General features: G+C 33.3%; 1 protein-coding gene and 1 long non-coding RNA gene across 11 annotated transcripts in view; both read left to right on the forward strand.

The window, feature by feature from the left end:
* LOC115209683 (protein scribble homolog) overlaps positions 1–24,117 on the forward strand; it is a 458,170-nt gene that overhangs the window by 255,807 nt on the left and 178,246 nt on the right. The gene's annotated exons all lie outside the window — the stretch shown is intronic.
* On the forward strand, positions 18,629–22,005 carry LOC118762669. Its single transcript, XR_004998436.1, has 2 exons — positions 18,629–20,893; positions 20,936–22,005. It is a non-coding gene; the product is annotated as an uncharacterized LOC118762669 (long non-coding RNA).

The following is a 24,117-nucleotide window of genomic DNA, read 5'->3' on the forward strand; positions in this document are numbered from 1 at the left end:
AGATATATAAAGTATATGTATGCATAGATTTATAAGTGTGTGTGTGTATATATATAGATATGTATATAGATTTAAAGATATATATATATATATATATATATATATATATATATATAAGTTCAGTAAAATTTAGATTCAGATGAATATGGTACTTAAGTTACAGGTACCAGAATTTAGTATGGTATTATCCATATAATTCAAAATGGGGTGATTATAATCAAAATAAGCAACAAGGATATCCAGAGGTAATGCAGTACGATCGTTTCATGCGACTCCATTTAATTGAAGAATGCAAACATTCTTATTTTGATTATTTTGCTTATTTTGATTATATATATAATATTTCAGAGAGAGGGAGATTGATAACTATATATGTGTGTGTGTGTGTGCCTATACACTCATATGTAAAGGTGCATGACCTAGTGTTGCACACACAATCATGATATTGTGGTTTCAATTCCTGAGTACAATGCCCCACCTGGTCCAGGAAAAAAGAAATCATGAGCTTGCAACCACAAGTGCAACAACTATTTGGACACAAGCCTTCACTGTTTGTGTGTATATATCTCTATCTATTGGTCTGTCTTTCTGTTTATTTATCTATCAATAGGGTTATACTCCAAGCAGTGTCCTCATGAAACACATCTGCATATTCCAGTACTGCAAAAATTGTATGTAGTTGTTGTACCTGAGTGAGGTATGTATGAGTTGAAATATCCTGAAAAAAGTTTTCGCAGAGTAATTACATATCAAAATGGGAGAATGGAAAAATGTTTGACATTAATTATTTCCCATCACATGTATTTCATTTTATAATAGGAGTTACAAAGTTGTACATGTAGAAGAAGCATGCAAAATATCAATTATTAAAAATTCTTCAGATAGATTCTCTGTCTGAAGAATTTTTAATAGGAGATATCATACATGTTTCTTGTGCATGTACAGCTTTGTAACTCCTATTAGAAAATGAAATACATGTAATGGGGGAATAATTAATACCAAACATTTTTCCAATCTCCTGTTTTGATACATGAGGCACAGGCGTGGCTGTGTGATAAGAAGTTTTCTTCTTAACCAGATGACTCCAGGTTCAGTCCCACTGCATGGCACCTTGGGCAAGTGTCTTCTACTATAGCCTCGGGCCGACCAAAGCATTGCAAGTGAATCTGGTAGACAGAAACTGAGAGAAACCCATTGTGTGTCTGTGCTTGTGATATCCTACTGTCTGACAACCAGTATTGGTGTGTTTACATCCCCATAACTTAGTGGTCTGGCAAAAGAGACTGATAGAATAAGTACCAGGCTTACAAAAAAAATTAGGTACTGGTGTTGATTCAGTCAACTAAAATTCCTCAATATGGTGCCCCAGCATGGCCACAGTTTAACAACTGAAACAACTTCAGGAGAAAATAAAAGACAATATATATATATATACATACAAACAGACATATATACATACATATTATATAGACAGATATACATTTTATATATATATATATATATATATATATATACATACAAGAATTACAAGAATGTACATACACACACACACACACACACACACACACACACACACATGTAGATATACGTGAATATGTGTGCATGTGTGCGTATATACAAGAATACACACACACATACACATATATTTTTATTAATCTTTAGCAGAAGCAACAGAATGACTTGAAGTCCAGGAGTTTTATAGCACTTATCAAACTCTTGTGGTAAATAATACGTTCTAACCTAACCTCCACTTTTATGTGGAGAGATAAATGTTACCTTTTTGTATTGATATTGTTTCTGTCGCTATTAATGATCTTTTGGTAAGTCCACCAGCTATCTGTGACACCAGTGCCTGAACAACATTGTTAACAAGGGAAAAATACACACACCTATTTATAATATATGTATGTATATATATACTTGTGTGTGTATGTGTATATATATATATATATATAGAGAGAGAGAGAGATATGAGAGAGAGAGAGCCTATTACCTTACCTTTGGTATTCAAGTACTATTTTTTCACCTTGTTTTTGCATCTGTGTGCTCCTTTGTGTTATATGTGTGTGTATATATGTATATATATATATATATACATATATACATATATATATATCTTACCCAGACATGTAGGCTCCCTGGAACAAAAACTCATCTCCAAATACATTAACCATCATTCTACCTCCAGGTAGCCTGAGAAGAGTCATATATCAACCTCTTGGCACTAATCCAATGGCTTAAGGATGCAAACTTTTACTACAACATCAACTGGGAGATCTTTTCTAAGACTACAACTTATATTAATGGGTCAAAAAATGTCTCACATGTTTACTTGAAAAATTTCATCATAAGGCGCAGGAGTGGCTGTGTGGTAAGTAGCTTGCTAACCAACCACATGGTTCTGGGTTCAGTCCCACTGCGTGGCACCTTGGGCAAGTGTCTTCTACTATAGCCCCAGGCCGACCAATGCCTTGTGAGTGGATTTGGTAGACGGAAACTGAAAGAAGCCTGTCGTATATATGTATATATATATATATATGTATTATGTGTGTGTGTTTGTCTCCCTAGCATTGCTTGACAACCGATGCTGGTGTGTCTACGTCCCCGTCACTTAGCGGTTCGGCAAAAGAGAGACCGATAGAATAAGTACTAGGCTTACAAAGAATAAGTCCCGGGGTCGATTTGCCCGACTAAAGGCGGTGCTCCAGCATGGCCGCAGTCAAATGACTGAAACAAGTAAAAGAGTAAAAAAGTAAGTCTCTCCAGAAACTGTTTGAATTTTTTTCCTCCTGTTCACTTTTTACAAAGTACATCGTAGCCAAAATAAACCACCAGGCAGACCATAACTTATTTCAAAGATGGTTTATGAAATTTTCAATATTCATCATAAATTGCCAATAATTGATGAGCAGTCCATTATCTTTCATTGATTGTTCTCTGTCTTTTCCAAATCAGCATGCTCATGTAAACTTCAGTTACACAGGGCAGCCTTCAACATTTCCTATATGAATGGATTTACATGCTATTGTTTTATATGAATGCTTTCAGAGATGCCATTCCAAAGAAGAATTATTTTATGTTTCTCCCAAAATTTTTTTTAAATTCTTGATATCAGTTATGTATACATACATATATATATATAGATATAGGCATATATACATATATTAAAGTGATTTGTTGTGTAAGGCTGGAACAATGCAAAAAGATATAAAGTAAACTACAATAAGAAAACAAAGCAAAGTTGTAGTTTACCTTATATTTCAGGATTATGATTCCTTCAGGGCATTTGGGAAAGCAATGGATGGGAAAGGTCATTGCTCAGATGTGTAAAGAAAGAGGAAGGTGACATGTACAGACTGGCATTGCTATAGTAACCAGTCTGCTTTGTTTGAATGTGCAGTTTTCAAGTGATACTCCCAATATAAGATTCCCCACTGAGAACACCACCAAGAAATTGCACATTTGAAGAACATATGTGCACAGACACTTCAATCAAAAGACACCTAAAGAAGTACCAGACCCAGAATTTCAAGCTATCCATCAAGGCCATTCAATGCAACAGAGCTAATCTCAGAATTATGGAGGTCAACAAACTAAGATCAACCATGAACAACAGGAAGGAGTAACATGGGACAGAGTGGTTACTATAGCAATGCTTGTGGTCTGCACCTGTCATCTTCCTCCTTCCCTACACATCTGAGCAATGACCTTTTCTATCCCTTGCTTTTCCACATGTCCTGAAGAAGGGGTCATAGTGCCGAAATATAAAAATATAACGTAAACTGCTTTTTTATATATATAATCGTATGTGTGTATGAGTGTGTACATGCATGCACATATGAGTATGTGTATAGATATATGTGTATATTATATATATATATATATAATATACACATATATATGTTCATGTCTCTGTATTAAAAAAAGTTTTTGGGAATTTTAACCATTGTCTGTGAAAATAGTGACATATAGTGTAGATGGATAAGCGTATATATGTGTATACTTTAAGATTATACGTATAAATGTGAGTGTGTATATGTGTTTAAATGATTGTGTGTGCTTGTACATATGTGTAGGTAGGTTTATATTTGCATGTATATGTCTACGACATTGTATCTATTCACCATTAGACAGTGGTGAGAGGGACACACACATGTACATATTTATATGTATAAAACCTTCGACAGAGTAACAGTCATATATACAAATTGAACAGACACACATATCAGTACATAAACATACACATATTCACACACACACACACACACACACACACACAGACATGTCTACACACTTACACACCTAAATACTCGTATACATAAGTACATACAAACATGCGTATAGGCATGCACACATGTATACACACACACACACACACACATACATACATACACACATACATATCATGAACTAACTGTTACTTTCTCAGATGCAGCACGGAATTTTGTCAGTGAACAGGTTGCAGACTAAAAGCAATGAAAATATTTTGACAAATTAAATTTAAATGTTGAAGTGAATCTAACAGTTTTTTTTTTTGTGTGTTTTTTTTTTATGGCTTATAAACATCTTTCCATGCTGCAGTTGTACAACTTTTTTATTTTCTTTTTGTAATTTTCCATCAGCAATATATATAGTCATTAGTGTCTTTCAAGCACTGGACTTATTAAAAGATAATTAATAGAGACAGAAACAGTATCAATACAAAAAGGTAACATTTATCTCTCCACATAAAAGTGGAGGTTAGGTTAGACCGTAAAATTACTGTATTATTTACCACAAGAGTTTGATAATAAAACTCTTCGACCTTGAATATATATATATATTCTTGTATACACATACACACATACACATTCATGTACATCCACATATATGTGTGTGTGTATGTATATACATTCTTGTAATTTTCTTCTCACATTATTCCAGCCTTACATAACAAATCTCTTTAAAGCAAATTGCACAATTTTTCACCAAAAGTACTCCCTTTATATATATATATATATATATATACACACACACATACACTCACACATATACACATATATTTATATACATATATTCAGTTATATATATATATATTTGTATACAATACAGATATACAGGGTGTTTCAAAAACTTTGATATCATTTGAGATGTAAGTATCACAGAAACTACAAAGTCAAAGCAAATGCGACTGAACAGGATTAATGTTGAGCAACATAAGATTCATTTTTCCAACTTTGAATGAGAAACTCAAAGGTCTGTGGATTCCATGAACGATTTCACAAATATTCAATATTGCACACTGCCTGGACATGGCACACGTCAAGTCGGTAGTCCAGCTCTTCCCAAACACGCTGCAGCATGTCTTGGGTAACAGTCTCCAGTGCGGTAGTGATTCTCTGCTCGAGTTCCTCTAGGTTGGCAGGAAGATGGGGGGGACATAGACCAGGCCCTTCACATAACCCCTTGTTTGTACTCTCGCTTGTCATCTGCCATTATGGCCTGAATGAGCTGCAGCTTGTAAGGTTTCACTAGCAAGTGTTTCCTCAGGACATGGTAAACTCTTGTTGGAGGAATCTGGGTTTGCGGACTTGTTCTTGTTAAGGACTTCTTGGGGTGGACTATCTCTTCCAATGTTAGTGGTTGTTTAGATTTTTTTGCTCTGCACAGACAGCCTTCCTCTTTGAATTTTTTGTGCCATGTCCAAATCTGCAGTGCAGTTGGTGACTTTTTGAGAACTCTCACAAATGCACACTGCACAATGCCTTTTCTCTTCCAGTGAATGCCATTGCTATACCCTGAAAAGATATACATATCAAACGTTAAACATAAAATTTTGACCTGTTCTACACATACTGTTAAAGTTTGAAGTCATTTGAACAAGAACTGGCAAAGTTATTAGATTGCAAAATGATATCAAATTTTTTGAAACACCCTGTGTGTATAATATATATATATATATATATATATATATATATATAATAAGCAAATAATGACAGATAAATAGTGGTTCACTCAATACGGCTGTTTCAGATGTGTTTTTTTTTTTGATGAATAGAGTTATTACATCATATTAAAACAACTGTTTTCATCATTTGAATATATGAATGAATTAAATATTAAAAAAAAAACACTCCACGAATCCAAGTTTCTGTCATTTCATGTCTCACTGATGAACTTTGGCCAGTGAATACATATATATTGTATTAACAGTACACACAGATATTGGATTTTATTCATTTATTGAAGGCTTACAAATGTTACACGAAGTATTGCAAGGATTTAGTTCCATTGATTGATCCATGGTCAACCATCTGAAAAATAGAGGACAATCACCTTCCCTTATTCTAACAGAAAGGAGTTTGTTCAAGATGGTATTATATGAAAACTAGGTCATCCATTTTAAGCAAGTAACTGACCAGTACTACACTGGCAAAACAGGGGACGGGAATGGTAGTAACAGCAAGAATCAAAGAATAGTAGATATGATTATGAAAAAGAATGAAATTTGATACTTTGCCTCTTTTAGAGTTGGTATGTATATCAAAAAAGAGTTTATTATATATTGAGGTTTACTACTAGATTTTGAAATGCTAGTGGAAGGAAGGAGTTATAAGTTATACAAAAAACAGTAGACAGACTGAGGACTTGCTGAAGGTAATTAGCTTTCAGTAACTAATAAAGGTGGTGAAACTTGATACAATATAGTAAGAGGAAGAAAACTAGAAATATAGCTCCTAACAGACAATGGTAAAGGAAATTAATACAAAAGATCAAATATAAGAGAAAGAGGAAATTGAAATTGAATATCTCCTTATAAAGTAATGTCAGAAGAATGAGTAGAGAAACATTTCTAAATAAATTTTAATTAAATATATTTCTAACACTAAAATATTGAACCAGCTAAGCAAGTAGAAATTATCATTTCCAGATGTTCCAAATGAATAATTTTCAAGGGAATGGTTTGAAGGTTTTTACAGTAAATCCTTACATTTTAATACAAGCTCATGTCTCTTGTTCAAAATATTAAACTCTGATGTAAGGATAAACAGTGATTGTTCAAGGCAAAGGTCATATGCTGCCTTTCCTACATCATGAGGTAGCATGCTGCTTAATATTGACCATTTGATATCATATTTTGTGTTACTATGTTTTAGTTTGCAAATAAACTAAATGAGCTCATTTCCATATTCTTATATTTAAAAGAAGAGATGTTATATAACCAAGATTTGAAACTGGTTATACAAGAACTTATGCAATGATAAATTAGTTTACCTGTATCTACTGAGTATCTGTAAACTAGTTTTTTCCTAAGGCATTGTCTATCTAATAGACATTTTTTAGGGTCTCCAAGATTAGAATTATTATTATTACAATTACTTTTAACATTGTGACTACTGTTATTATCACTATTATCAAAACCTCATGGCCTAGTGGTTTTGGTATTGCACTCGCAATTACTAGATCATGGATTTGATTCCTGGACTGAGCGATGTGTTGTGTTCTTGAGGAAAACACTTCATTTCACATTGGTCTGTGATTATTTCAACATCTGACAATGTGGCACACTTTTACTCCTGTATAGGCAATGTCAATTTGATGGGGAGAGCTAATGTCACATCACATACATTTGATCACTATAAACAAATCCTTTGTGCAGGTCATTCAGCAAAAACTGAACATTGTCTTTGAGGGAAGATTCCGTTAATATTGCTATTTTTATCAATAAGGCAGAATCGTTAGTACATTGGACAGAATGCTTAACGGTATTTTGCCCATCACTACATTCTGAGTTCAAGTTCTGCCAAGGTCGACTTTGCCTTTCATCCTTTTGGTGGTCAATAAATTAAGGACCAGTGAAACATGGGGGTCAATGTAATCAACGAGTTCCCTTCCTCCAAATTTCAGTCCTTGTGATTTAGTAGAAACAATTATTATTATTGACTCTACAACTTCTGTTATTATTACACCTATTATTAAGAGTTGTATTTTACATATTGTTATTCATATTATTTCTATTAAAATTAACATTGTTACTACCACTAATATTATTCTTAAGGCAGTGAGATGGCAGAATCCTTAGAATGTCAGGCAAAATGCTGAGCAGCATTTCATCTGTCTTTACATTCTGAGTTCAAATTTCACTGAGGTCGACTGTACCTCCTTTCAGGGTTGGTAAAATAAGTACCAGTTGAGTACAGGGGTAGATGTAATTGACTTACCTCCTCCCTGAAATTGCCTGCCTTGTGCCAAAATTTGAAACCAATATTATTGTTATTGTTGTCATTATAATTACTATTATTGTTATTATTACTGTTGTTATTGTATATTACACTTCTCAGAGCTTTCGCTTGCTCTGGCTAATTCTGTAAGAGCAAACAACAACCTGTTGTCAAGGATCTCACAGGGTATTTTTCTATAATACTCAACAAGTACCAGTCTCAAAATCCTCACTGTCCCCAATAAAGTAGTTTTTTGAATATGTTCTATCCTCATGTCAATTCCAATTTCTTCAACATGGTTGTTAATGCTCCTTGTGTCCCTAAAACTACTCGGATGACAGTTACTTTCTTCGTTGCTCACATCTCATCTTTTCGTGGCTTCTACATCAGTCTTTTTCACTTCTTTATCTTCCACTCATACATCACCAGGTATGGCAATATCAATGATTTTGGCTTCCCTTCTCATTTTAACAACTACGTCTGCTCTTCGAGTATCAGTCACTGAATCATACTGAATTCAAAATCCCACAAAATCTTATACTCTTTTTTCTTGGTGACACCTTCTGGCTTATGCTCATACTTTTCCAATGTCCTTTCAAGACCATACATCTCCCATAATCTCCAATGAACATACCTAGCTATATATTCATGCCTCATTTTCTATTCCTTTGGAACCAATGTGCTACACTCACTCACAATATGGGAGACTTTTATTTTTGATGCCACTCATCTTACAAAGAGGAAATCCAATACTCTTATATTGGGACTTGGTGTAATTAGTTGTCAAAGCTTGTTCGTTAGTGCTGTAAGTCAATGCCTCAGTGCATCCTTTCAGCCACCTCTAAGAATCGGTCGTGTCCTTCCCTTCCATTTCTTTGAGGTATTGCCTATGCATCACTTTCACTTTCAGTGGTTCGCTCTTTTGGCTGTGTCACATTGTGTTGCTATTTCTAATCACAACAACCAAAGGTTGAATCTGTGTTTGACATACCATTCCAAATTTCATTAGCAACACAGCTCTTGTATCCTATGAGTTCTCTTGTTCCCTTGTTTCGAGACATATACAATCTTTTGAAATCACTTTAAGGGTACAATTCCCTGTTCATTTTATTACTTATTTAATCTTTCTATCCATTTCCTCTAGCTTGTTCTTTGTCCAGCTAATGACACCTGCACCATATCACATTAAGGAGACAGCCCATGTATCCATTGCCTTTATCTTCTTTCCATTGAATCTATGCTTCATAACTAACTTTGTTCTCCTGAGTTATTCTCACCTAAAGCTTTCCTTCATCTTGCTCTCCTTGATTATCATTTAATGCTAAATCATCATACATGAACTCTCTTACTTTTCAAGCATTCTGGGAAGTTATGATTTGCACTTGGTACTAGTGATTGAATATGCAAACTTAACTGAATTCTTATTAAACAATTTCCCATATCAACTTGATGGTGGGAAGTATTTCTCCAAGACCATGAAGAATTTTCTTGCTTGCAACCTGTATGGTGCATTATACCACACAACTATCCCTGTGTTTCCTAGAACTACAATTTTGTTTACTTCTCCTCTTATATTTTTGTCACTGTGCACTTAACATTATTGTGATGACTACACCTGTTCCTGTCTCATTAGCTTCCTCACTGTGCCAATTGTTTATATTATACCTCTTATATTTTGAAGGTAGTCTAGATTTACCTGTATATTTATTCATACTGATCTTACTCTGAGCATACTCACCCTGATGCACTTTAACTTTTCCCTCTTTCCATGGTCAGAGGCCTTCCAATGTCTGTTCTATTAACAACACTAGTGTTGTGATTAAATTTCCTATCATAGCCCTTATACTATGTCCTAGAATTCATCAAACTATTGTTATGGTAGTAATTAAAAAGTTTATTTATTCTCTGTTTAACACTTTTATCCTTATTTAAATCACTATTAGAGATGTATTTAATATTTTCTTTATATCCTGCAAAGGCTAAGTTATAATACCTCTCTTACTGTCTAAAACTTAGAAAAGCTTAGAAATTCTAATTGAGACACCTTAACAGATCTAGGAGGATTTGAATTTCGAAGGTTTGTAAAAAGGGTGATCAGTCCAGTACTAAGGTCTAGGTTACATCTAAAAAAGTTTATCTTACTATGTTACTTCTCTGTAGAGATAGATACTTCTAAACTTTTAAAAATTGAAAATTTTTCTTATATTGTTCAAAGTTAGTAATTGCTACAATTATGGATTGTAAATAAGCCATCATCCCAATTCAGGAAAAGCTTAAATAAGCATTGTAAAATCTGTCACTTGTGCTAAGTCACTTGCCTCCATACTTATAATTGTAATTCAGATCACTTCTTAGTGTTGCCTACAAATTCAATAATTCTTTTCCTAACTTCTAATATATCAACTTCCTTCCGTGATAAACTAGAGTTCTTCATCACAAAGTGCCTTACTTATAGGAATAGGGGTGATGAATGCATAGCAGCTGGATATATTTGAATGAATTTATTAATAGCTCTAAACCATACTAAAACCAATCTATACCATCATATTTATATATATTTATATATATATATTCATATACCTTAGTAAATATATATATATATATATTCATAAATATGTGTGTGTGTGTATATATATATATTCATATATAACAATATATATATATATATACATATATTGATATATAATACTATATATTCATATATAATAATAAATATTCATATATATATATATATATATATATATTAATTAATATACATATATATACATACACACATATATGCATTCAAGTATATATATTCATATATATATGTATCTATATGTTCATTTATATATTTTTCATGTATATATATGTATATGTATTCATATATATATATTCATGTATATATATTCATACATATATATATACACACACACACACATATAAATATATACATATACATACTCATATATATTCATATATATATGTATTTATATATAAATATATTTGTGTGTATATATATATATATGTATATTCATTTATATGTATATATATATATATATATTCATATATATGTATGTATATATATATATATATTCATATATATGTATGTGTATATATATATATATATATATATTCATATATATGTATATAAATGTATTTAATAATATCTGTTTAACACCAATGGTTTAGCGCATAAAAAACTGAGCTCACTTTTCGTGGATTCCCTCTCATATATGTATTAATAATATTTACTGAATCTCAGTTTTTTATGTGCTAAACCATTGGTGTTAAACTGATATTATAAAATTAATATACAATTTTTCACCCTCATTTTGATTTTAATTCTTAATTAATATTGTTCTCAATCCGGCGTTAACTACTGCAGTGAATTGTCTTATGCGGTATTTATTCCCAGAAATTTTGCACAATGGACGAGGGCATTTGAATATAACTATGAATGTAATAGGCCGTACTGCTCGCATTTTTGGCCTCGTGTTAATATATGGCGTGCAGTTCGACAAATTATATTCTTGACAGACTCTACTGACGATCTGCGAATTAATTGTGTAAGTAAAATTGCATAATTTATTAACAGTGAAACAATTGTATAGGGTTAATCTATATTTTTGTTATTTTACATTTGTCCTGCCCGCTTACATTCATGGTCTGCTAAATTTTTTATTGAGGACAGCTTTTAGTGGCTAGCGTAAGGGAACTCACTTTTAGTGGATTCCCTCTCATATATGTATTTATTTATATATATATGTGTTTGTCTCTGTTTGTACCCCCCCCCCACCATTGCTTGACAACCATTGCTGCTGTGTTTCTGTTCCCATAACTTAGTGGTTCGGCAAAAGGCACTGATAGAATAAGTACTAGGCTTACAAAGAATAAATTCTGTGGTCGATTTTTTCGATGAAAGTTTGTGCTATGGCATGGCCGCTGTTACATCACTGAAACATGTAAAACAATCAAAAAACTATGCCATTTTAATCCTGAGCATCTCTGCTAGTATATATATATATATATATTATATAGTGCAAAGTAGGGGTTGTAGTCTAAGCTGTGTTTTTGTGAAGTGTGTCTACACATCACACATCAAATTTATTTATTTAGATATTTTATTTTAAATGAGGCATACATAACATTTGAAAACTCTGGGGTATTGTATTTGCAGGGTAAATGGTGATCATCATCATCATCATCATCATCATCATCAAAGACTGGATGATTTGGTATATTTTTAATTCCATGTTAGATGTGTTTTATCACATAATAGGAGTTACAAGGCATATACATTTAGAAAACATATAAGAGTAAGTGTGAGTGTTGATGTATGAGTGTGTGTGTATAAGTGTGTGTATTTTTGTATATATGAATATGTGAGATTCATAACATGCTGTGCAGTGTTTGTATATGTAGACATATGATTTATGTCTGTATTAGCATATAAGGTTAATTCTGGGTATCTATAAATGGATATATATGACTACTTTCATGCCATTCTTACCCCTCTCTCTGCTGGGTCTTAATCTGGATGCTATGTGGAAGTGAGGAAATTGTACTTCATGGAATTGAATACATGCTGTGGCAAGGTATGTGTGTGTGTGTGTATTCAGTTTCAGGTTAAATAAGCTTCATTAAGGGACAGTAATATCCAATGAATTACTGGTTCATTACCTAATATTTGTTGTGAATAGTAATTATATTACTCATAAATAATAGGTAATTAGATAACCCAAGAACTATATTTATTCAAGAAAAATAAGAAAATGAAGATACACCAATTAATAAATATATTTATTAACTGCAAAAATGAACATAATCTCTTACAGCTGTTTCAGTTTATCCCTTAAAGATTGTAATTGCGATAATTAAATAATTTTATAAAGCAGAATCTCATCAGAGGCAGAAAAAAGATATACCATTAAATGGCATATAATAGCTTCAGCACCTTCTTTTAAAGTTAATAATAAAAAGTGTTTTCTTTGTTTAAATGATAATTTTTTTTTATTCTGTTGGCTAAATAACTCTTAGTTAACCTTTGAGATGAAAGAATTCTTGTTTATACATGGGAAAATATATATTTTCCAAATATAAGTAAGTATCTAATAATAATCCAATTACCTCTCTCACCACCGTAGTTGTACACACATTAACCCATAACCCCTGCTATCACTTTTATTTACTACATAGTCGAAAAATGAAACTACATATTAACAGAGTGCATATAGTATATTATATTGATAATTCTATACTTTGATATTATAGCTATAGCATTATATTTATTTTCTAAAAATACCCTCTCTATCAATTTACAAGGGAAAAGCACTTGATATACTTGATAGAAACATTACATCTTCCTTTCTATCTCTATATTTTTCTTATTTTTTCTTCTAATACAATTTTTACCCAATTTTTTAAAAGTAGTAATTACTAATTTCAGTAAGTTAATACCCATTTGCATCTCCCATTCTTAATTAATACTACCTGTACACACACACATCTCTCCCTCTCCTTAGATATACTATTAATATATATGCCTCCCCCCCCCCACATCTTATTACCTTACCATACTATTTTTTACCTAACTATTTTTATTTATTAACCCAATATATATATAGATATATTTATTTTTCCAAACCTGTAAATATATATTTTTAAAAATACATTATTTATAATCATTTTTTATATATATTTTCTTTATATATTGCTAAGCTAAAATAACTATTCACATTTACCTCCCCTTGACTGCTGTTTTTCTTTTTTATATAAACCTAAGTGTTTTATCCCCTAAATACAAACTTATTAAATTTTTTCTTTGATAGAAGAGATCATCTCTTTGTTCTCTTATTGTACACATAACATATTTATTTATTTACTTTACTGTTACTGGATTTTCCAAAGGAATAGAAATGCTATTTATTTTTAAAATAAATGACCAATAGAATTCCTTTGACTTGCTTGATCAATACAAAATATATTTAGGGGTGTCAGGTTTCTTACCAAAATAAGTATGTATAATAAATACATTTTTTAATAATTCACAATTATTTATTATCATGTTTTATTGAACTGTATTTGAACGTAGGTACATTTGCATATGAATATAGGTATTAATATATTACGTATATAATTACATATATATTTTTTCCACATGTAATTTCATATTTATATATTTTTACTTATATATATATATATAGGTATATAAGGCTACTTCATGCCCTTCTTACCCCTATCTCTTTACCCATCCCTTAATCTGCATACTGTATGGGAGGGGGTGAAAAATTATACTTCATTGGATGAAATTCACGATGTACTCTACACTAACTAACAAATATTTACTCAGATCTTTTCAAACACAAACAAAAGCCCCTCAGCAACTACCTTCCTGTTGTCCCTCCCAAGTATATAATTTTAGGGCTGCAAACATCAATGTTGGTACAATGAAGGGAAAGATCTGTTGAGGTTGTTGAAATGATGGAGCATCGTCATATCAATGTGTGTGGTGTGCAAGTGAGATGGAAAGGGGCCACTGCTAGATTCCTCACCGGTAAGAAACAGGGGTTTAAATTCTCCTGGGTAGGCAGGAGTGATGGAATGGGTGATGTAGGTATACTCTTAGCAGAAAAGTGGGTAGATAAGGCAATTGAGGTGGTCAGAGTGTGTGATAGGCTTATTAAGTTTGACTTATCATAGATAGATTAACAATTACATTTATCTCTGCCTATGCTCCACTGGCTGGGTTGGCTGATGATCTGAAGGACCAATTCTACGAAGTCTTTTGCAGACAACCTCAGTGACAAATGACAGAGACTTTGTTATTGTGGCCGACGACTTTAATGGACATGTTGGGTAGCATTCCCATGGATTCCCTAGTGTGCATGGTGGTTGTGGCTTTGGCACCAGGAATGAAGAAGGTACAAGGCTACTTGAGTTTTGTGATGCAAACAATCTTATGATTTGCAACACTAACTTTAGAAAGCCAGCTAGCCACTTAATTACTTATCAGTCTGGTGAGAATATAAGCCAGGTTGATTACCTCCTCACCAGGCAAGGAGACAAGCAGATGCCCACAAATGCAAAGTCCTTCCCAGCTGAAGAGTATATACCCCAACATAGGGTTCTAGTTAGTGACTTTAGAGTTAGGGCAAGAAAGACTTCAAAGACAAACCATACTAGAAAAGGAGACTATAGAAGCTTAAAGACCCAGAAAACCAACAAAAATTTAGAGAGATTCTACTGGAGGCCTCTAATAATAGGGAGGAGGAGGAAGGAACATATAGCTTAGAGGACAACTGGAAGTTCCTGTGGGACGATTTACTGTGTGCTGCTGACCAAATCTGTGGTTGGTGCAAAGTCCCAGCCAGGCCAAGAGTGACTTGGTAGTAGAACAAGGAGGTGGACAGTGCTATAAAAGCAGAGACAGGCCAGGGAAGACTGGGAAAATGGTGGAAGCAAAACATTATATCAGGGAGCTAGAAGGGAGGCTATGCAACAGGATTACATAGCAGAAGGTAAGAAGTTTGCCAATGTTATACAGCATGAGGATCAGAGGTCTGAGGTGGTCATGATTACAAAGCAGTGTATCAGAGAGAATAGAGATGTGGTGGGTGAGAAATGTGTGCAAATGGATAATGGTATGTTTGTGCTTAGTGACTCAGAGAAGAAAGATGCATGGAGATGCCATTATGAAAGGTTGCTAAATGTGAAGAATGATTGGGAGAAGGAGAGTCTTTCAAATATTGAACCAATTGAGGGACCAACCTCCAGAGTTGACAGCAGCATAATAGATAAGGCAATTAAGAAAATGAAGACTAGGAAAGTCCCTGGACCATTGGGTATCACTGCTGAGATGATTAAAATATCAGGTAGTGTGGGATACAGCCTAGTCACTTGCATAGTTAATCAGGTTATTCAGGAAGGTGTCATCCTCAAAGACTGGTGTAGCAGTGTTATAGTCAGCTGCTACAAGGGTAAAGATTATGTTTTAGATAGAAACAACTACAGAAGTATCAAACTGCTGGATCAGATCATGAAAATTACAGAGAGAGTTATATCTCAGCTAATTATGGATAGAATTAAGATAGATGAGATGCAGTGTGGTTTTGTTCCTGGGAGGAGTACTACATAGTGAGACAGTTGCAAGAAAAGTATTTGACCCAAAGTAAGCCATTGTACTTAGCCTTTGTCAACCTGGAAAAAGCTTTTGACAGGGTTCCCCCCTCTCTTATTTGGTTCTCTCTGAGGAAGCTAGGCATAGAGGAGTGGCTTGTGAGAGCTGTTCAAGCCATGTACAGGGATGCTGTCAGTAAGTTGAGAGTTGGCCTTAAATATAGTGATGAATTTAACATACAGGTTGGAGTACACCAGGGATCAGTTCTTAGTCCACTCTTATTCATCATAGTTCTCCAGGCAATAACAGATGAATTTGAAACTGGATGCCCATGGGGACTACTATATGCTGATGATTTTGCTCTTATTGCAGAATTGGAGAAGTTCCTTGTTTGGAAGTAAAACCTGGAATCAAAGGGACTTGAAGTTAACTTAGCTGAGACTAAAGTTGTTAGCAAGAAAGGAGATAAGACATACATACATAAAATGATTTGGGATAGAGAAGAGAAACTGTACACAGCAGATGTTAACATAAAGCTGAAGATCAGTGAAAAAGGGAACACTTATGCTGAACTATTGAGAAATCTGCAGTTACTCTATCCAAATTACAAGTTCAGGTTTAAACCTGTAATTATTTGGGCCCTGGGATATGTAACACAGTGCCTCAGTACCAATCTTGAGAAATTAGGCTTCTCAAAACCAGAAAGGAGAAAGCTAATTCGATGTCAACAGATCCAATCCATCACTGGAACTGTAAAAATCTGTGAAACTTTCTAGAAGTTTATCATTTAAATATATATAAATATGTCTAGATATGCAACTATATGCATGAGAATACATAGGTAAAACATACAAATCTGCACATACATACACACATACAAAAATACCCTGTTGTTGATGTTGAAATTCCAATGAAGGAGCTTTGGATCTAGGTTAGAAACCGGTTCTTTTTCTATTGGCAAGAAATCTTGAAATAAACTGAATAATGACATACATACATACATACATAGTGTACTGTTCTATGATGGTAAGATCTACAAAAAAAAAAGTACTCCATCTGGTAAGAGGTGAATATTATTTAATAAACACAATACATGTTTTTATATGCTACTATTAGTTTCCTATACTGAGAAGATGCCAAATATTGTTTTATAGCATATTTGATGTTACAGCACAATCTTCAGAAACTACCCCCATAGCATAATGAACAAGAAATAGGATTAGAGAGAAAGTGAGAAAAGGCAAAAAGGAAGTATAAATATATAAAGAGCAGAAAATTGAGAAACAGGAGAACAAAGTAATCAGAAAGAAATAATAAAAGTTATTTTCCTTAGTCTGTAAATTATAAGGTTGAAAGACAGTGGATTAGAGCTTATGTTACATTTATTTAATGTTGCAGTATTTAATCCAATTTTTCAACAGGAAATTAAACTGAAAATAGTCAACACTCCATATAATAGACATTAATAAAGAATATTTATGACTAAAACCAAGTCCAAAGTCCAAAAATAAACCAGAAATAATTAATACTACCACTATCACAAAAATAACAACTTCCTTTTTAAGAGTACATGTGTTTGAAAAGTTGAAATGCAAGTGCTCACACACTAGAAAAATAACTTCTTCCCCAAAAAGGTTTAATAACATCCTGATAAAAGATTTCATAACATTTCTTTAAAAAATAATTTTTCAAAAAAAATCACTTTTACACTTCAAAACTGTATTAAGTGATTCTCATTGCCTTTCTAACATGCACACACACACACTTATTCTTTTACTTGGCCCATGGATTCAAATAATCCATTGGTACTCACAAAAATAATATAATATAATGAAATTATTGTATACAGTGCTCGGGTGCAGCACAACTTGTCAGAAAGTGCATATAAAGTACATGCAGTAATGTAAAAATGTCTGGAAAGCGAACAATGTATGAGTCAGATACATGCCTTTGTGTGTATGGAGGGGAGAAAATCAGGTGTAGTGTTGGCGAATCTCAGAAAGCATGGAAATTTTGAAGGATGCAGTGCTCCGACAACTAACAACTGATGCCGGCAGTCTGTTCCATGCTTCAGCAACTCTCAGCGTGAAAAAATGTTTCCTAAAGTCATGGGAGCTGTGCTGTTTTCTGACTTTGTAAATATGCCCACGGGTGTTAGATGGGTGGAGTTTGAAAAGGTGCTCAGACTTATTGTTAGTAAGATGGTTAATAATTTTATGGGTGTCTGCCAAGTCAGCTGCCAGACGTCGGATTTTCAATGTGTTCATGCCCAGGGAAGTAAGGTGTTCAGAATATGGCAAATGCCTGATAGAGGGTATTCTTTTGGTTGCACGTTAATGTATCATTCTACAAAACACATAGAATATTTAGTACAATACAAAAGAAAAATATAAGGAGTGTATAAAATTATATATAAAGAGAGAAATACACTGTGATAAAAATTATTTCACCATTGGATATTCATATTTAACAACAATTGTTTTGCAGCTTAATAAATATGTATAAATAATTTATTTTATTGGTAATTGTAATAGATAATAAATTATTTACATGCCTGTATTAATATATATACAATTTTTAGATTGATGCTGATATTAAGCTTGCTTGTCAGGTTAAAAGAATTCTATGCTTAAAATTATATCTCAACATAGTATTTCAAAATGCAGAAAGTCAATTTTTTAAAACATTAAGATAGGGAAGACAATGAGAATAAAAATTAATAGAATATAATTTTTTCTATCTCTACTATTATTATTTTCTTGTTTATTAATGTTAACTATATGATTTTCCTATCCATTCTTTAATATTTAATCTTTTCTTATACAAAATTTATCTAGTATTTACTTTCTAATATCTTACTAAATTTCCTTTCCCTTCTATAAAAAAACTGTCTTATTAATTCTATTCATTTTATTCTTATTGTCTTCCATATCTTATTATTTATACATATTTATTAAGTTGCAAAACAATTGTTTTTAAATATGACTATTCAATGGTAAAATAAATTCTATCATAGTACGTTTCTCTCTTTATATATATGTGTGTGTGTGTGTGTGTGTGTATAAATATGCATAGATTGTTTGTAACAATGTACATATTTTATATATTAAGCAGAAGGAGGTTGTCAGGATTTGGATAAGAACTATTTTGTGGTTTCGTAGGTTTTAGGGATTCATCATGAATGACTTGTAAAGAATTCATACCTTTTGTATGTGAGTAAGTTGAAAAGAAATCTGTAGTTGAATTGTTTCCTAGGGTTTTGGAAAGGGTGTATTTGGGAGCAGTTATCAGATGTTCTTTATCATTTGGAATCCATTTGTGTATTGTGAGTTTTTTTAACAAAGGTAGGGAGGAAAAAAGAAAAGAAAGATTGATGACAGGTGAAAGAGCTTTTTTTTTGTCATTTGCAATTGAGAAATTTATTGTAATTGATAAAAATCATAACCTGTCATCAATTTCAACCATCTCAGAAAAAACACCCCTTTCCTTCTTCCTTTCTTTCTTTTTAAAAACTACAATACATACATACACACACATATATTCACATACATAGACTGAAAATGACAAAGAACATCTCAAATAACCACTCCTAAAACATCTACTTTCCAAAACCCAAGAAAACAAATTCAACTCCAGATTTTTTTTTTCAACTAACACACATATATATATATATATATATATATATATATATATATATATATATATATATGAAGGCATGAATTTTCTATGAGAAATTTTTCATGATAAATCCTTAAAAGAGATGAAAGCCCAAAATAGTTTTTATTCTGACCACCTCCTTTTTCTTTTTTCTTAATATATATATGTGTGTGTGTGTGTGTGTGTGTGTAGGTGTGTACACACAAACACACACACACACACCACAAGGGTAAGTTAAGTTATATACATTCTTGTTTCTGTAATTTATTACAACAAAAGTAGAGGTTGAACAGTTACATCATTTTCTGACATAGTCTCCTTGCTCTTCAGGGCACTTCTTCCAATGGCCCACAAGCTTCCTTATTCCATTAGAGAAGGTTTGCAGCTGGTTGTGCAGCCATTTATGCACCACTTTCTGCACTTCTTTGTCAATGGCAAATTAACAATCTCATAAAGGGTGTTTGAGCAGTTCAAAGAGTGATAATCAGAATGGGCAAGATCTGGGCTGTGTGCAGGGTTTTCTTACAACCTGAAACCCGATTTTTCAATGGTCTTAATAGTGAGGGTAGCCATATATAGTGGTGACGGAGCAGGATGCATTGTTGCCCAACAGCAACATTTAGACAATAGACATCAACGTTTGTTTCGAGCTGCTGGTTTCAGTTTGTTGGCCAGCATTTCATTGTAGCCTACACTGTGGTGACTGTAGACTCCTTTTCCAGGTTATGTTCCAGTATAGGCCCTTTTGTATCACAAAAAATTATTAGTATCACTTTTTCTGCAGAATCTTGAATTTCCTTTTTGCTGGTGATTTCAGGTGTTTCCACACCTTACTCTGTCTTTTGGATTTTGGCTCAAAGTGGTAGGCCCAGGTCTTGTTTTCTGTGACTATTCTCTTCAAAGAAGCTTTGTTTTTATCATTGCAGTGGTCAGGTAAGTGTTGACAGATCACACAATTGTGCTTATGAGCTTCAGCGAGCTCTCTTAGCACCCATCTTGCACAGACTTTATGGAAGCAAAGCTTGTTGTGGATGACTAATTTGCAGAGAATATATCACCTTATCAATGGTCATTCATTGGTTTGCCAGAACTATCTTTCGAACTTGTTGAATCTTCACATCAGTGGTTGAGGTTGATAGGCATTCAGCTCCCTTTTTGTGTTTAACCCTTGTCTGCCTATTTTAAAATTTCTTGATTCACTCATACACACTTCTATATGTTAGAGAGCTCTGCCTCTGTATTGCACTGAAAGTCCACAGTGACACATCTTCACACCAAAGAAATTAGATCACTGATCTCTGTTCTTCCTTGGTTCACACAACCAGTGGAGCAACCATGTTTACACTCTAACTCAAGAAAGATAACTGGAAGGATTAGTTATGCTACCACAAGTGTATTACCTTTTAGCATGCGAGTGCTGAAGGTAGTGTGGTCAACCTACTGAGAATTTTGGCAAAGGTGCAGATAACTTTTGACTTCCTCTTGTGTGTATGTGTGTGTGTGTAAAGACAAGAGTATGGAGGTTACTAATACATCAGCATATTTTATTAAAATGTGTCTGCACATTTCTGCTGCGTAGACATCTCGCAATTGCATTTGCATCAGTTAAATTCATCTGGTTAGTTAGTAGTCTATGCAACTTCATTCAAGTTCCAGTCACTGTCTTGGAATAATAAATGAAAAAGAAAGCCTCTAACAATACAAAGTGAGAAGTTGGAAAGCCGCCATATGTTTCAGGCACAAAGTCCTATCTTCAGATGGATACAGTTAGTTTATGTGTTCATATTTACATATATTCTCTCTCTCTCCTTTTTTATTATTTTTCCGTTTCTCTATCCTTTTTATCCTTCTAACTCTCAATATACTCCTGATTAATCATTAGATTGTGAATTGCAGCTTTACCTAGCGTAAATTTGTATTCTTTTAAAATCTTTAGTGAATAGATTATGGATAGAAGATCTTATACTTGTTCTCTACATGTATATTACCTTGTAACTCCAATCCTGTAATGAAACACATCTAGCATGGAATTAAAGATATTTTAAATTTTCAAGTCTTTGTTTTCATATATATGTATATATGTTTATATATGCATCTATAAATGTGTGTATATATATAAATGTATATATATACATATATATACACACAAACACACACACACATATATATATGTATAAATGGGCCACTAAAGGATAGTGACGAATCCTATCTGAAACAAGACTGAGAGTGAACCCAGTGCTATCATTAACACATTATGTGGTGTATATGTACACACACACATACACAAATATTTGTATGTATATACCTTTATATATATATAAATTTAAAAATAAGGATAAAATCTTTATAAGAAATTATCAGTAGTTAGTGTGAAAAACCTCGTAAGAGAAAAAATCTGTAAATTTTTTCAACTTGATTGCGAAATCACAGGTGATATGTAACTAAATTCTGTTTTTAAATGACTAGCTTTGAAGTTTTGCATTCGGTACAATTTGTTTATTTTAGTAGTTTTGACTGCAAAAGTCCCTCCTAGCGTGCGGTACCTATGAATGATAGTACCCTCTATATAATATATATATATATAAATGGCGGTGCCCCAGCATGGCCACAGCTCATTAGCTGAAACTGGAAAAATCAAAAAATCAAAATCATATATATATACTTACACACACACATTTATGTATGTCTTTTATCTTTTTACTTGTTTTAGTCACCCGACTGCAACCATACTGGATCACTGCCTTGAATGGCTTTTGTTAAACCAATCTATCCTTGTTTTTTTTTTTTTGTTTTTTGGGGGGATTTTTTTTTTGAAGTCTGGTACCTATTCAGTTAGTGGTCTTTTGCAAACCAAACACAAAGACTCACAGACAAACACACACACACACACACAACAGGCTTCCACATAGTTTCTGTATGCCAAGTTTCTGACAAGGTATTGGTCAGCTCAGGGTTATAGTAGAAGACACTTGTCCAGGTGTCACACAATGAGACTGAATACAAAGCTGCGTGGTTGGAAAGCGAGCATGCATTTGATAGACAGAAACTGAAGAAAGCTTATCGTGTGTGTATGTAAGTATTCCATTTGGGAATGGCATCAAACAAGGAGATACCATCTTTCCAAAATTAATCATTGCACGTCTAGATTTGGCCATCAGAGCCATTGCCTTGACAGGTGACATGAACATCAAATGCCAGCTACTAACACATCTCTGATAGCAGATGACATCACCAAAACCATAGATCAGCTGCAGGCCATGCTGACAGAACAAGACAGTCATAGCTTAACTGTAGGCCTTAAAATGAACTACATGAAAATAAAATACCTGCTGTCCAGAAATGTAGCATAAAGCAAAATAAAGGTAGAAAGCAAAGAAATCAAAGAGGCAATGGAGTCTACTTAAGGCGCAATGAATATACACCAAGACATGGATGCTGTGAATAATAGCAGGATGGAAGGCAATTACCTGAATGAAAGCAAAGCTGGACAAGACCTTACCTGTCAGACCATTCAACCAGCACTTTTGTACAGGTGTGAGATGTAAGCTACTACAGAGAGAGAGAGAAGAAAATATGTTGTGATGCAAAAGCTCATGGAAAGATCCATACTTAGAATATCAATGCAAGATCATCTATGAAAATAGATGATTTGAGAATGGAGCAGAGTGAACATGATTACAGAATACCAAAAGCATAATTTCCACTTGGCTGGACACATCACAAGTTTAACAGGACTGTGGAGTTGCTAAATGGTAGAAGGCCTCCATGACCATGGGGAGATAGTTTACTGAAACAGTTAAGGCCAAGAGAGAAAAGGATAGCACAATCAAGGAAGAATCGGAAGTGCATTGTGATCAGGGATGTGTAACAACATCTGTTAGTCTGGTTAATAATATATATATATGTGCATGTGTATATTTTACTGACTCCTTTCCTTGACATTATGTGATAGTTGTAAATGAATGTCACCAGCATGCAAGTGGTATCCTTCATTTCTAGTGATCTCTGAAAACATGTCATGCCATGGGGAAAAGTTAACTTGCAAGGTGAGGATTGTTAAGAGGAAGGGCATCTGGTTGTAGAAAATCTGCTTCAACAAATTCAGTCTACCTCATGTTAGCACTGAGAAGTAAACAGTAAAATGACGATGTGTATGTATGT

Source organism: Octopus sinensis, linkage group LG3 (genome assembly GCF_006345805.1).
Source record: "Octopus sinensis linkage group LG3, ASM634580v1, whole genome shotgun sequence".
NCBI lineage: Eukaryota > Metazoa > Mollusca > Cephalopoda > Octopoda > Octopodidae > Octopus > Octopus sinensis.